Raw genomic sequence first — 14,526 nt, 5'->3', positions numbered from 1 at the left:
GTCCATGTCTGTCCGTCGCGTACAGGTACTCCTTTTTCGCGTCGTCCTGATTTCCCGGCAGTTTTTGGCAGCCGGAAAATATTCACCGTGCGGGATGACGTCGGTGCGAATCGTAATTCCTGGTTCGTGAATGGCAGGCTGCGTGCGTCCCGACGTCACGTCGGCGCTTTCCCGGATCGCATTTGTATGTTTATTTTCGTCGGTCGGGGTTTTGTACGATTCGTACGGAAATGGTGTTTCCGTGCGAATCGTAATTCCATGTTTGTACATTTTGACGACCGGGTACGCGTCGGACGGAGATTTTGCTCCGTCCGACGGTTCGTACCCGGTTTTTACAGGATCGTGATCGGCACCACAGTGTTGTTTGTGTTTATGTTTTGAAATCTCAATAAAAACAATTACAAATACTTTTGCATACCTGTGTTCAGAAAACATATGTAAAGCATTGAATTTGTAATGACAAAGTCCCTTTCATGAGTCAAACTAATAAGGAACTTGTACTTCCACAAATGGGTTTGTGATTGCAGAAATTCTGTGGCTATGGTAGAATTATGATAGTTTCAAATGTGCTTTTTGGGGTGGGTTGTAAATGTTCCTGGTAGTGTCCACTTGTAAAAGTTGACAACACCCCACAAATTCATATATTTATGGATATCTTTATAATTTGCAGGCTGGTTCTCTCTAGAAATATATGCAAATTTACACTTGCCAAGGACAAGATTACATTTCTTTACAGTGTGGGAATGATGAGGGATCATCTTCTTATTGCATAGTTGTATTTGGAAGGAGTTTCTCCTCGAAAAAAAAAGTTTCTCTCATGGACAAACAAAAGAAAGTTAAATGTGATAATGCACATTTGAGTTCAACTTCCTTTTGCGGGATTGTTCATCTGAGTATAATTCTGCGCTTGGATGTTCGTAGAAATCTGCAGCTGTTGGAGATTTCCAGAACTTTGCCTGGCATCCATTGTGAATCCTAGGAAAGTCAGACATCTCTCTAAAAATAGGAGCCCATTTGTGAAGAGCAGAACCAAGCCCCTCAGAGATGCAGTGTATTCAACTATATGGAAGTTACAACCAGTTCCCTGTCCTACATTACTTGCTATTTCTGAAAATACACAAATGCATTCCTTAAAACGTCCTTCAGTGTTTCCTCTAATTAAGTAAATTAGCAGCGGTGCCAATATTGAACCTTCAGAAATATTGCCTCAGCTTCATTTTTATTCAGCCTCTCCCTCCCTCCCTCATTTCTCGGATGAATAAACCATCCATTTATGCAGTATTTCCAACTTACATATGAGAATATAGGGGCATATTCACAATCCAGTGCTGGCTGAAAGGACAGTAATGCACATATCTTGTAAATACAACGGCATATTTACAAGACAGGTGCACAGCCAGAACGCCAATTTTTGTGATGTTCCGGTGGCGCAAATGGCTAAGCCATATCTACCAGTGCACGTAAATCCACCCTGCATGGCTTTTCATGGCCTTGTATGTATGGAGTAACGCAATGCAGCGCAAGTCACTGCTTGCCTTACTCTGCGTCAAAGAGGCATTCCATGGATGTGGGTGTTCCCACGCTACACCCATGGACTTTGATGCGACACCAGATTTACAATATCTCTGAAACTTGGGGCAGCACCAAAAGATTTACCCTCCTTAGAGTAGTCGTAACGAGGACAATTGTTGACATTTCTTCGTCTTTTCCTCTTTCATTCTGCAGCACACATGGAAAGAGGAAAACGCCTCTCATGACTGTTTTTGTGCAGGAAGGTGTCCCTTCCTGCACAAAATCAATCATGCCAACAACGCAGACACCCTTGCACCATGGTGCAAGGATGCCTGCCTTGGCGCACTGCTGCTAACTGTGTACCATGCTGGCTAAAAGGACAGGAATGCACCATATCTTGGAAATACGGTGCATTCCTGCCTTTTCAAATTTGTGTAGGGAAGCACAGCAAAATGGCTTGCGCTGCAGCCCTACGCCAATTCTTTGTAAATACGCCCAACGGTGCATTCTTGCCCTTTCGAACTGGCATAGAGCAGCGCAGCAAGAATCCTTGCGGCGCTGCCCTTCGCCAATTCGTTGTAAATATGCCCCGTAATGTCAACGTTAAGTATTTCAGGCAGAATGTCACCTTCCATTACAGGGTCCAATTAAAAACGTACATACGTTTCTGTGTGGAAGCATATTTATAGCGTGAAAATGTTTCTGGCTAAAAATCTTGCCTGCCCTTCGCCACTTCTTTGACAGCAAAAATTGTCCTTTTGTCTCATCTCAAAGGTCCACTGGACAAGCACATTTTTTAATACTGTGATTGTAAATACCCTTTGTATAGCTATTCTTACGTCATTATGAACAAGGCTACTTTATATTAAATACACAGTATTTGAAAAATGTCCATGACGGCGGTGTGCCAACAGGACACTGATTATAATGTTATCAGTGGGTGGTGGCACCAGGTGCAATCAAGGCTTGATTCAAGGGGCCTCTGCTCAGAGAAATTGAAGGACATCAGGCAATCAATCAAATGGACTTGCTTCCCTGCCTGGCAGACACCTTGACCTTCCTGGGAAGGAACAGAGGACACAATCAATGGGCACATCCAGCCAGGAAAGGAAAGTTATATGCAATATCCATTTGAACATACTAAGTACATTTGTTTGAATATGCCACCAAACGATCAAAAGAGGTCAGCATTTTAAGTCCATGTGAGTAATCTGACTACCTGATATTTTCCAAAATGAAACTTTCTTCCCAGGCTGCTTTTAGCTGATTCTTTATTTCTACGGATGTTTTATGCCTAAGTTGCTCTTTTAATTTACATTTTAAATTCTCTCGGTGAGCTGATTGTCCAAGGTGGATTCAGTGATAAACTAGATATTGTGCTACTCTTAACAGGATTTCAGTGCTGCTGCACCCATCTCACAGCTGTCATAGCTTCTAAAAATATACCTTGGATAGTTGCTCGTTTCTGCTGTGTATGTTCAGGAGCCAGCGTTGATTTATTGTTGGCAATGGGAATGCCCTCTCTACCCAGCACAGGGCAGACAGCGCAAGCACCTCCATAGATTGCACATGCCAGCTTTTGTCTCAGTATTTATGTGGAGAAAGAAAGGGTGCTTACTGTTAAGCTTTAACAAGAACTGAAACGAGTTTCCCCCTGTGTACTTTGGTAATGATTCTTGTATGGCAGCTGCTGGGAGCCCATAGATCCTCTGCCTTCTGTAGAGACCGCAGTTGCCTGGAAGGTCACTCATCAAATGGGATTCATTTTTCACCTATGACAAGGGAGGTGCCAAGGTCTTTTGTGTCTGAGATGAGTTTGATTTTCACAAATATGGGGACATTAACTGTGACATTCTTCTGACCCCAGTTGCTTTTACAACCTCCCCCAAATGTTTCACAGTCTGTCCGCATCAATTTCATTCTCGCAAATAATTACATTAAAAAAAAGGGAGACGCCTTCAAGCAGTAGGAACTTGTGCTTTTAATTTTACTTAAAATAATGAAAATCTTAACACTAACTTCTCGTCTCAATGTTGTCTTTTTTACTTGTATCAGAGCAGGATGTTCCCCGTTTGTATAGGAGGGCTGGACTCATGCCATCCTTTTTCTTTAGTTGGACTCGGGATAATGTGCGCCTCGCGTAGTTCAATTTGTCTGCATGCTAATCTTGTTGCCGGCACCTCTGTTGCGCACAGTTTCCGGGACCCCGTTGTGATATTGCGGTGTGTGTTGGTCTACTGAGTTGTTGACAAGCTTATAGGTGACATATGTCTTCTGCTCCCAACTTTCTTCCCAAAGTTCCTGCACCGGGGTTAGGTGTTGGACACTTGCCCCTATGGCCTTATATCTGTAACAGACTCTCACGATTTGTCCTCATCTCGTTGGGTTCACAATTCAGTTGTTAGTTGGCCGGTCGCCCCTTTTGTTCTCTCAGCCGAGGGTGTACCTGCTCACTCCCGGTGGTATCGCACCTCACGCCTCAGTTTTGGTGGCCATCAGACACATGAGCTGCCCGGGGGAGACAGGCTGGCGTAGCGTGGCCCCCTCTGCAAGCTCTTCCGTGCCCCTCCTGAGCTGTCTTGCTATAGTTGATGCGTGTGCTGGGCGTAGCCGTTGCCTCTAACGCGTGTGCTTCTGGCCGCTGCGATTGGGTCCCGTGTCTCGCTTTGCCCTCTGTTGCTGTCCCCTTTGCTTCTCTTGTTGTACTCGAAGTTCAAAGATGGCGGCCTCCTGTGTGTGTATGTGGTTTCTTTTTTTTTTTATACTGTTTTGGAGTTAATCGCCAGTCCTGGAGATGCGGCGACTTTACCTTATTCTGCCCTCTCGCTTTTTCCTCAGACCCAGACCCAGGGCGCCATCTTTTAGTTTTTCCAGTAGTTCACTCTTTTGTGTTGTTATCTCTCTTTCGCAGCCCGCGTTTGGGCACTCGCCCGGAGTGTTTCTCCTCTGTTTAGGGGGGGTTAACGGCAGGAGAGGGATCAAGCACTGACCTGTATCCCAGGATGTATTCTGTGGCAGCCTGGTAACTATCTTCGTTGTGGCACCGCTGCTTCTTCTGCTGTATCACTGAGCCAGGAGTCCTCTTTTAACTTTCCCAGACACCTTTTCTCCTCCGCTGCGTTGTCGGTGGGGGGACACGCCTTTCGTTCGTTTGTTCGCTGAGTTTGGGCGCTCGCTAGTTTGTCTATCAGTAGCGTCTGCCTGCCCTGTGCTGCTCGCTCCCCCTCCTTTGTTCGCGTCTTCGTTTGTTCGATAAGATGGCGACCCCCTGTGTGGTTTTAGTTTCGTTTTTCCACCGCGTACCGCAGTGTTTCGCCCCTTCTACATGGGTGAAAATTCGGGGGGGTGGGGGGGTCACAGGCAGGAGGGGGGGGGGGGTCCAGAACTGACCTTTAGTACCAGATGTGCTTTGCGCGTGGCGTCAGCTTTCTTCGCTGAGGCTCCGGTGTTTTCTCGGCAATGTCATCGTAGCCCTGGCGCCATCTTTGGGTCTTATCAAGTCTCCCGCAGACGATTATCGTTTATTTCTTCGGTTTTACCACATATTCTGGGGCCCCTTCCCGGTCCTTCCTCTGCCCGCACCTATTAGGTACCCGGGCGGGTCATTCCTTTCCCCTCTCGTGTGGCGGTTGTTCGATTAATCGAACAGCTGCTCCGAAGGTGTAGCGGAGCTCAGGATTCAGGCAACTTGCTTTTAGCAAGTTTCTGGGTGTGTGGCAACCGAGGACTTAGAATCGGGTACAGTTGTATCTCCACCAGAAATACCATTGCACCCTACTGGGTCCTAACAGTCTACCACTAGATCAATGTGTGATGGGTGAGTTTGGGCGCCCAACCTCCTGCTGTGCACGGCCTTTGGGTGTGCGTGGCATGGGGTTGGGTGCAGGACCTGGCCTCTTTACTTTATTATTAGGAAGTATGAGAGCCTGTTAAATGATAATAATATATTACTGCACTTGTGTAAGATGGTGGAGACTGGAGGCTGTGACACGAGAGAACGCTACATCTATTTACACTTCTTTCTAACCTAACAGAATATATAGAAATGCTTGAATTAAATGCACCTAACAGTGGTCTGGATTGTGGTTTGTATCAGCTGTGTGTGGATGTGAGTATCTTTAGACAAGCTACAGTGACAATAGAAGATGGAGCAGAAATGTGGTGCCCAGATGTGTATTACAAGAAAGTGCTGTTAGCTAGTGAGTGGGAAGATGTGTGGTGAAGGACAGTTTATTGCAATGAGAAGAGTGTGGACTAGAATTATGCAGGGGAGAATGCAGCGACAGATGCAGTGACAGAATCAAGTCCTTGATCTAAATGTCATGAAATGGTGGTCTATTGTTCCCTGAATACTTGTTCCGGGATAAAGAGCACCATTGTATGTCTGCTCAGGTGCACTGTATTTGAGAGTTCACTAGGCATGGCCTCAATGCTTTATTTGTGAGATATTAGGTGTCGAAGCTCAAAACACTGCTCAGACACCCACAGCTGGTGCTATAAAATGGCAGAGTATGAATAGCAAAGGTGCACAGTCCTGAATCCACTTCAGACCTCTTTAATCTCAGGGGGGGCGGTGGGGGGAGGCATGACTTGACGCCCAAGGAAGATGGCGGCACCCATATAGCACTCGTCGGAGCAAAGCGGGTTTCTGATGGCAGTTTTCTCACTGCGGACCTCCCGATGAGTCTGCATAGTGATTCGGGGATGCTGAGAGCGGCTCATACCCTCTGGAGAGGAGCGGTACCTCTGCAACAGCGGTTTTGATGTTCGTTTTTTTACCGCACTCTATCTCTACTCGGAAGCAGCAGCCATTTTAGGTTGTGGCCGCTCCTTTTCGTTGTAGCTGAGCACTGAGATGGCACGCCGAAGAGTATTGCCTCATTGATGCATACCAATACATCTAAGGTATGCTTTTTACAGAGTTCTTGGGTTATCTGAACATGTAAACGTTTTGCACATGCCTTGATTCTTCTGGAATAATATCCTAAGCAGTATTTAGCAAAATAAAGCATTGTACTTTCTCTTCTACTCCTAATGGCACCTTGGGAGACCTTTTAGTTTTGGTGCCTGTCACAACGGAAGACTGAAGAGAGCTGACTCTTTTTCCCTTCCTTTAAAGCAAAGATTTGTTAAAAATTCTACGATTTTAAAGAAATTTGCAACCATGGATGCTTCTTTAGCATCTCCATCTGAGAATGGTGCCTCTCCAAACAAAACTTCCGGGCCGGCAACCTCTGGGTAAGCCTCCACCAAGCGTTTAAAAAAAGATCCGCCTTCTCCTACAAACTCACCTCCTCCTGTTTCTTTGGACCTACTGCTTAAAGAAATTTGCGCTTTTCACCCCTTCATGAAGGAAACTAATAATAAGCTGCAACAGCTTACTGATAGATTGTCCCAAATGGATGAATGTTTGCTTGAGGTAGAGCACAGCATCTCTTCTTATGGCGTAATTGAAAATAAAGTTAACTCTCTTTAAGGTCAATTCTTGTCTCTACAAAAGCAAGATGAAGAGTTGGAAAACATAAATAGAAGAAATAATTAGCAAATTTTTTGGCCTGCCAGAAAACGTGGAATGATCAGATCCTCTCACCTTCTTTAAGAATTTTGTTCCTGATCTGTTAAGGCTACCTGAAGGCACCTCTTTAAATATTCAACATGCAAATCGACTTGGGCGTATACCTGTTGCTAGTTCTTCTTCAAGATGTCTGAAAGGTGTAATCCTCTATTTTCTGGAATATACAGATCCCCTCAAAGTCCTTTTAGCATCTAAGTCAATAAATTGAATTGCCTGGTCAGGTCATGCCTTGTTTTTTTCTCAGGACTAAGCCAAGAGTACGGCTGACAGGTGTACAGAATTCCTAAACACAAGGCCAGATCTTCACTCTTTAGGTGCTTGCTATAGTCTTTTCCACCCCTGCCTCTTCAAGGTTACATACAGAAATAAGACAACCACCTATGAGGAGCCTATTAAATTGAGAGGCTTCATAAACTCTTGCAAGATGGAAAATATGGACACTTCGGGATCTTTAACACCTCACTCTAGTTAAAAGTTCAGAGTTTCATTGATTTACAGAGATGCCTCTCTTTTCAATCTTATGGATTGTGTTATGCATTTGCCTGATGTCTTTGATGTGTTGCTCTCTATATTGTTGATAACGTTTAAAATTGGATCTGTTTTCTCTGTTTATCCCTTTTAGATACCCTATTGTATATGCTTGTCACTGTTTCACATCACGCTGACTGCGGTTGTTCGTGTGCTCCTTCCGCAGAGTCTGGATATTCCATCTTTCCATGTGGTTTCTCCCCCCCACACTTTTTGGAATTGTTTAGGTATGTGTATTCTTCTTTATGTTTCTATTCTTATTCCTTTCCCTTTTCTTCCTTTCAAACTTCCCTCCTCTTCCTGTCCCTAATAGACTCCTTTTATCAGCATTTTCTCTGGTTTTTCTATCTTTACTATGATTATATTTTTTTATTAGTGATCTTTGTGATACTTATGCTTATATTCGTGGTTATATGGTTTGCATTGTACAATTCCTATAACATGATTAACACGGTTTATTTCCCCTTCACATTGAAAATTCTATGTCATTGAAAATTATTTCATGGAATGTACGTGGCTTGAATTCTCCCATTAAAAGACAGTGTGTTCTAACACATTTATCTAAGTTAGAAACTGGCATAAATCTATACATGAGACACATCTCACGGAAAGTAAATATTTAAAATTAGAAAGAGATTGGGTGGGTACAGATTTTTTTTCTCCAGGACACAGTAATAGAAATGGAATTGCTACTTTATGTTGTAAATATCTCTGTGTTAAGCTAGTCTCTCAGGAATTTGATGATGTGGGACGCTGGCTGTTTACTGAATTGTTAATTGGAAAGGTTCACCTTTCCTTATTTAACATTTATTCCCCAATTACTGGTGATTCTTTGTTTTGGCCCAATCTTACTAAAAGTCTTCTACAATGCTCTCATGGTAAACTTATTTTAGCTGGGCATTACAATCAGATTATAGATCCCTTTATTGATCATAACTCCTCAGACTTGTTCACACTAAACAAAGCCCATAAGCTTTTTGTGCAAACCATCAAGCAGCGAAAACTATTGGATGCTTGGAGACTTTGTAACACCTCCCTAAGCGAATTTACTGATTTCTCCCCGGTACATCAGACCCAGTCACACATTGATTATTTTTTTCTATCCCAAAATGTTTCACAGTCTGCTGACATTGGTTCTATAATAATCTCAGACCATGCTCCAGTCTCAATTCTGCTAGAAGTGCTTAATAAACCTAATTTACCTAAGCGTTGGCGTTTTAACAATTCTCTACTCCTAGAACCTACATTTTCCTCCTCCTATACCTCTTTTTTTAATCAATACTTTCATTTTAATGAATCAGATCATTTACCTTTTTGTACTATTTGGGATGCCTTTAAGGTGGCTGCTCGGGACACCATCATCAATTATGTCTCAAACACAAAATGCCCGCAAACTTGCCACTGAACTTCTCACACAAATAAAGAGATTGGAACACTCTTACTACACCTCTAGGTCAAAAGAATGTTTATCTGAACTCACAGCTACTAAATTCAAATTGAATAAAGAATCTACGGACAATGCTTCATTATGGGCCATATGTAGATAGCTAAATACCGGTCGGTAACGGCCAAAAATCGGTAATTTTCCCGTTACCGACCGGTATTTAGCCCTTTCTAATGTAGGAGGCAGGTTTTAAGGATGCTGTATTTACCGAATCGGTATTTTAAGAAATCGATAAAATACCGAATCGGTAAATTACCGAATCCTTAAATCCTATGTAGGGAGCACTCAAGTGAGTGCATTTGTGGTTTAAGGATTCGTTATTTACCACCAACTACAAGTTGATGGTAAATACCGAATACCTTTTCAAAAGCAATTTTGTGCTTTTTTAAAAGTGCCATGTGGCAGACATACATGCCCTTAGAGCATGTATGTGCGCCACATGTGCACACATGCACGATTCAGGGGTGCAACAGGGTGTCAATATGACACCCTGCCACCCTTGAATATGCTCCCCCTATTACTGATTCAGTATTTACCGAATCAGTAATAGTGAATGGCTTCCCATTCATTGCTATGGGCCTCCAGGCCCATAGGAATGAATGGAAAGGTATGCCTTATTACCGATTCGGTAAATACCGAATCGGTAATAACGAATATTACCGAATCGGTAAAATGTACCGATTTTTTACCTACATTCTATTTACCGATTCTTAAATACCGAATCGGTAAAATTCGGTATTTAGGAATCGGTAAATAGAAATTACCTACATATGGCCCTATATGTATTAAAATCCAGAGCAAAATTTATGGAGGTCAGAATAAATCAGGCAAACTACTAGCAAACTATCTCAAGTTCAAACACAACAGACTCAATATTGAATCAATTCTAGATACTCAACAGACTCTCAAATATAAGGATTCAGAAATCTTAGAGGAGTTTCATCATTTCTATAAATCTTTATATACACCAGATACCTCACCTTCGGATGCTGGAATTACCGATTATCTTTCCACTATAAAGACATCCTTTGATACACAGCTAAACCTTGACCCATTAGAGCTCGATGTTTCACATGATGAATTGCACAAAGCATTATATACACTCAAAAAAGGCAAAGCTCCAGGCCCAGATGGGTTCACTGTAGAATTTTTTATACACTTTTCAAAATTGCTCCTCCCAATATTGACAGCTCTCATTTCTTCATTTTTACATGCTGGTAAATCTTCTGGTAATTTTTTAGAAGCTTTGATATGCTTCATTCCAAAAGAAGTTTACGATTTGCATCATTGTAGAAAATATAGACCCATCTTTTTAGTAAATATCGAAAAGAAAATCTTTTCCAAAGCTTTAGCCCTGAGGATGGAATCTTTCCTATTGTATCTTTATGGTAGGGAACAATCTGGTTTTGTTAAGGGACCCTTATCACAGATAATACCCGCTTATTTTTCGACATACTATCCAAAACCTCCCACATATCTGACTCCTCAGCCGCAATTACACTAGATGCGGAGAAAGCATTTTACAGGGAGGGTCCATTGGCCTTTTCTTTTTCAGTCACTTTAGTGGTTCGGATTTGGTTCCAAAATTACATCTTTTATTTCTCTCCTCTAGTTGAACCCAAAAGCAGCAATTTTTGTTAAGGGCCTATCGTCCTCGTATTTTACTTTAGACAGAGGTGTCAGGCAAGGATGCCCCTTGTCTCCTCTGGAACCTTTCTTGTCTAAAATATGTCAAAATCCGGAAATACACAGTATTAGTTCTAATACGTTACAAGTTAAATTAGCAGCTTATGCTGACGATATTCTGTTATTTATTTTGAAACCCCAATTCTCCCTTCCTGCTTTTCTGCAAGAAGTAAGTTCCTATTCTTTTGTTTCTGGTTATAAATTAAATAATGATACATGTGAGATATTACCCTTTACCAAATTTATGTGTAAAGATGATTTTACTAGGTCCAATTTTACCTGGAGCTCTAAGCACATAAATATTTGGGGTTATATTTAACCCTGTCAATTAAAACATCCATTTCCACGAACATGGAAAAATGTTTGCTAAAGTTGTCCGCTTTGACTGATAAATGGCCTCCTCTTTATCTCTCCTGGTGGGGCGCTTAGATACTATCAAAATGATGCAATCCCCTATCATACTTTATATTATCTCTAATATTCCAATTGCTATACCCTCTAAATCCGTTAAGAAAATTAATTCCATACTTCCTTCTTTTCTTGGGGGCAATACAAGAGCTTGCATATCTTTACTAAAGCTCATGAGTCCGAAACTAGAAGGGGGAGTAAATGTCCCTGATTTTTCTAAATATCACAAAGCATTTCTGCTACGTCAATCCTCCAAATGGTTCTCAAATTCTTTGATAGCACCCCTACTCTGGGTATCCCTTGAAAAATCTTACCTGCTTCCTTTCTCTTTCCAAGAATACATGTCTTTCAACCGTGAACCTCAACATTTATCCACTCCCATTTTTAAGCACACAAGTAAACTATTAGAATTGGTTCTACTGTCTCTGCCTATAGATTCCGAAATGCTTCTTAAATCTACTCTATGGCATAATACATTTATATTGATTAAAGGCAAACCTTTCTATTGGAATACTTGGGGACAAAACGGCCTAATTTGGGTAAGTCAATGTTTTGAAAATAATACTGTAATGTCTTTTTCTCATGCTCCCTTTCTATTTGACCTCCCTTCCTCCTTTTGGAACATATATTAGCTATTGCAAAGTGCTTTATTTCTCGCCTTTGCTCAGTTCAATTCATCTCCTCCTCATACACCCAAAATCATCAATCAATTCCACAATCTCCTTAACACAAATACTACGTCCTCCACCATATATTCTTATATATGCATGTCTAGTATCACTAAAGACAAAACTAATTTAGAATTAGCCTGAGAACAGTATTTTGGTAAGAAATGGTCAATTCTCACCTCAAATACAATCTGTACTAAAATTAGGAAAGCTTCTAGAGCAGCTAACACTACTCTGACACTCTTTTTTATATACAATAGGCTGCTTCTCTTTCCCATGACATTACATTCGATGAACAGTGATACATCAGGTGCTTGCAGGTCTTGCTCTTCAGCACATGCTGACTTGAAACATTTACTTTTTATGTGTCCTTTTATTTTTCTTTTTTTCTTTTTGTATTCCTCATATACCAATATGAGCATTCTAGATGGAGAGTCTCGCCCACTCTCCTCTTCCCATGATGTTCCGACTCTGTTGTTTAGACCTGAGGAGAGGTGGGAGGGAAAAATCTGTCTAGTAGCAACTGTTTTCTTACTCCATTCCATTCCACTCAATCTACATGACCCTTCAAAGGTTTGGAGACAAAGAACCAACAGTGCCCAGGTGAAATCATTGGAATACTCTCATCTGTTCCGCCATGCCACAAGGGCCGCCCAGATCCTATCATAGCTTGTACTATCACAGGCCATATCAGATTCACTTATGTATATGAGATGTTTCAGACACTCTGAAAAATTAGGGGCATTCTCATTTTTCCAGGCCCTACATATTTCTCGCCTTGCCAGGATGATAACATAAAAAATAAATTTGGACGCCATATCGTTAAGATGGAGATCTATAGTTAATCCAAACAAAATCATCCCGGTATTAACCACTAATTGTGTATCTAGTACCTCAGCCAGAAAATATTGTATTTTAAACCAATAATTTTTTAACATTGGGAATTCCACAAACATGTGCAGATCATCGGCAGCCAGCAATTTGCATCTCGGACAATGGTGTTCTAGACTTGTGATTTTTACTAATTTTTTTGGTGATATATACACTCTGTACATTGTGAAGAGGTGACTTCTTTTGAGAGGGGCAGACTTAACCACTGTATGGAGCATGGTAAAGGAGTCCGCCCACAGTTCCTTTAAATTGTTAAAGTCTGGATCAATAACATTACCCCACAGCCTTTGGAGTTCAGATTCTGTCACTCCCTCTACCTCAATCAAGGCCCAATACCAAAATGATAGCTCTTTTTTCCATCTGCCCTTTCTACTTACTAGATCGAACTTCGGATTGGAAATATTAGGATCCCATGATATGGTAGCCCACCATCCTGAGAGCTGGTAATACTTAAATCTAGTATGTGTTCCACCAGTCAGACTAAAAAGGGATTCCCAATCTAAAAGTGCTGAATCCTTTTGCAAATCGCTCCAATGTGTTAATCCTGCTAGTTTAAGGGGGCGTGAAAGCTGATCCTTAAGGCAATCTGGTGTCCCCGGGGAATCCCATATAGGGGCCTTGGGGGCGTAGTAGGGAATTCCCAGCCTTTTCCTAATATACATCCAATTTTTCAGGGCCGTGCCTAAAATTTTTAATCTCACCCTTTTGTAGTACTTAGAATCACCGTATTTAAACAAAAAGTATTCCTGCCCTTGTGGGATACCATGGAGAAGTGCCTGGAACAGTAGACCTAAGGAGGATGCGTCCGTCTTATCTGCCAAGAGTCTAACGTTTTTGAAATGGAAGGAGTGGCAATATATAAATAAGTCCGGTAAAGCTAACCCTCCAGTTTTCAGATTTCTCCTCATTTTCTTCCAGGAAATTCTCGATGTCTTTGTATTCCATATAAAAGAACCAATTTTCCCCTGAACTTTGGCTATATCAGATGGACTGAACATTAGTGGAATAGACTTAAATAAGAAAGTAATTTTAGGTAGAATAATCATCTTAATTAAATTCACTCTCCCAAAGATGTTCAACGGGAGGCCTGACCAGCGTTGCAGAAGGCTACACACATCCTTATAAACTCTATTTAGGTTTACTTTGGGTATCTCTAAGATATCCTGAGCCAAATGTATTCCAAGGTACCTCATGCGTAATTTTACCCCCGGAGCTGCCACCTCCTGATTCCATTGCATGATCTCAGTTTTTTCCTTATTTATCTTGTAACCTGATATTTTCCCAAAAGACTCTGCCTGATCGAATAACCTGGGAATAGCTTCTTCTGGATTAGAGGTGAACATTAAGAGATCATCAGCATATAAAGTATATTTAAAGTAAGATCTGCTATGTTGAAGGATTTAATGACAGGGTCTGATCTTAACTGGCAAACCAAAGGTTCAATATATAAATTGAACAATAGCGGGGAAAGAGGACACCCCTGCCTTGTTCCACGCGAAATATGGACCCAGTCTGTAAGGAGACCATTTATCAGGATTTTTGCCTTAGGAGTGGAATAAAGTAATCTAATTGATGTTATAAAATTTTCTGGGATTCCAAAACCAGACATTGCCAACCATAGATATATCCAATTGACTTGGTCGAAGGCCTTAGCTGCATCGATGGCTACAATAGTCAAAGGAAGTTTTTTATCGATAGCAACTTCTATGGCAGGAATAACCTGAAAAGTTAATTCATTTAACTGCCTACCTGGAATAAAGCCTCTCTGGTCTCTGTGTACTATAGATTTTATAACTTTTGCCAATCTCGCCGCC

At 41.6% G+C, this 14,526-nt stretch overlaps 1 long non-coding RNA gene across 2 annotated transcripts in view; it reads left to right on the top strand.

The window, feature by feature from the left end:
- The window catches only part of LOC146821291 (uncharacterized), a 140,999-nt gene that overhangs the window by 30,061 nt on the left and 96,412 nt on the right, over window positions 1-14,526 (top strand). For both annotated transcript variants that reach the window (XR_014962695.1, XR_014962694.1), the window contains exon 2: window positions 7,710-7,842. This is a non-coding gene — a long non-coding RNA (uncharacterized LOC146821291). The remainder of the gene's footprint in view (window positions 1-7,709; window positions 7,843-14,526) is intronic.

The sequence above is a fragment of the Triturus cristatus genome, chromosome 6 (assembly GCF_964204655.1).
Source record: "Triturus cristatus chromosome 6, aTriCri1.1, whole genome shotgun sequence".
Lineage (NCBI taxonomy): Eukaryota > Metazoa > Chordata > Amphibia > Caudata > Salamandridae > Triturus > Triturus cristatus.
Note: the sequence above shows the minus strand (reverse complement) of the source record. Positions and strands in the feature narration are given on the sequence as shown.